Raw genomic sequence first — 2,010 nt, forward strand, 5'->3', positions numbered from 1 at the left:
GATTTCAATATGTCACATATTGACAGTGGCTCACCGATGCCAATGACATAATTACCCAGCTACATTTCTGAAAGAATGCAAAAGCATTGACATATATTTTTCTTCCTATGACAGCCGGACGGGCAGGGCAGAGATAGATTTTGTTAGCCCGACTGGAAAAATCGCTAGCCCTGCTTCCGTGCTTACCTTTAGATGAGCCCACAAACCGAGAGAAACTCCGCGATGAAGCTGCAACTCTTTCCAAACACAGGAAACAGATCAGGGAGCAGAGACCCACGTGGTTCACGCTGATCTCAGCTACGATCCAGGAGACAAGGGTGGGCAGATCGATGCAGATATCGATCAGGACGTTGGTAGTGGTTTATGATCGATGCTTTAGTTTCTCTTCTCTAAGTTCAGTCCTTTACGTCCGTTTCATGACAAAGCAGCTCTCTCTGCTCGACTCCTCTCCTGCTCACACACTTTGCTCCGCCCTCTTCTTCCTGCTCTGCCGTGGTTTGTTGGTGTCCGGTCACGTGAATCAGCTGCACAGCGCAACATCGTGGGGTGTGTTCCACGACCCCCTTTCTTCTTTTCCTTGTGTTCTATGAGAAAGTTATCGTTGGAAGTAGAATTGTTAAGGATTAAGGAAAAGAGAAGAGCGGGCTGAGAATTTGAACAGCCTTACTCTCATCTCTCTTTAACAATGTGACACCGGCTGCCCGCCCTGTTGAAACTACAATGTGCTGAAGATTACAAAACAAACATCTTATTTCGCCGCAATATGTTCTAACCCTGTTGTTTTATGGTGGTCATATAAATGAGAACCGTCTCTTAAAAATATTCCTTTACAAAGTTTGAATTTTAAAGAGGAAGTAACATTTTGGGTCAGATTTACTAACGTCTGCAGCAGCAAAGACTTCTTTTGATGTTAAAAAACTTCTGGATTTACTGAAGCGGCTCAGTGTTAGTTTGCGACTAAAAGTTTTGGCATATGTTTTTGTAAGAGGTTCACTTTCAGGAGAAAAATAATTAAATAAGTCACACAAATGTAAATTACAAAGTCTGTGGCACACAATTTACTGCAAATTGCACAAAATCCAACATTGAAAAAAAAAACAACGTATCCTGTCTTATGCCTGTAGGTGTTAGGACAGTTAAATTTTATGATGGGAAATGTTAGTGGAACAACTGTGTAATTTGGCTTAAGTTTTTATTTGAGTTCCAAAACTTCGGCTCTGTCCTGAAATTCTCCAGTCAGTCCCAACGCTGAGTGTTTTGAGGCTAGCCCCATTTATTATTTCTTAATAACACAGTTTTTAATGAAATCAAGCAGAAATGAGTTACACTTCTTTTGTTTTTGCAGTGCACACAGCTAACTCTCTCTGCTGAATATGTAAAAAGTAAAGGTTTTACTGTGTTACATGCCTGAATGTTGCTCATGGTATGATGGGAAATAATGTTTTCCATTCTTTAGCACATTGAACAGTCAGTTTTCACAGTTCAGGTTTATAGGATGAAACAGTTTGTACTGATGCATCTGTCCTCTGGATAAATCTGTACCTGGGTCCTAATCCTCAGAACACTTTGCACAGTGCTCAGGGATTTCTATCAGAACAGTTGTCTCTTATATCAAAAGCATTTTGGTTCTCCTTCAGCCTCCTCGTATTTATCTCAATTTCCTCGCTGTTGTCGGGGAGAGACTCATATATGAATCATGAGCTTATTCTGTATTGTTGAACCACTAAATTGTGCTGCTCTTTGCACACTTAGAGGTGAAGGGACCAGAGGCAGCAGCAGCAAAAACATCGGACAGCAACAGCAGCCCAAGCCTCGTAGTACAGGAATATGAGGTGAGGCGCACACTGAGGGCAGTGAACCCCAGGAAGGCCACCGGACCAGATGGGGTAACCGCAAGGGTCCTAAAAGAGTGTGCAGACCAGCTGGATGGGGTCTTCACTAAGATCTTCAACACTTCACTGTCCCAGTCCTGCATCCCGCCATGCCTAAAGTCAGCCACAATTGTCCCAC

General features: G+C 42.7%; 1 protein-coding gene across 1 annotated transcript in view; it reads right to left on the reverse strand.

Moving 5' to 3' along the window:
* LOC102199363 (zinc finger protein 239-like) overlaps positions 1–478 on the reverse strand; it is a 12,241-nt gene extending 11,763 nt beyond the window's left edge. The window contains exon 1 of the mRNA XM_005754916.1: positions 187–478. The gene's annotated coding sequence lies outside the window, so the exon portion shown is untranslated. The remainder of the gene's footprint in view (positions 1–186) is intronic.
* Positions 479–2,010: the final 1,532 nt, after the last annotated feature.

This window comes from Pundamilia nyererei, unplaced genomic scaffold (assembly GCF_000239375.1).
Source record: "Pundamilia nyererei isolate P.nyererei 1_Seehausen unplaced genomic scaffold, PunNye1.0 scaffold00743, whole genome shotgun sequence".
Classification (NCBI taxonomy): domain Eukaryota; kingdom Metazoa; phylum Chordata; class Actinopteri; order Cichliformes; family Cichlidae; genus Pundamilia; species Pundamilia nyererei.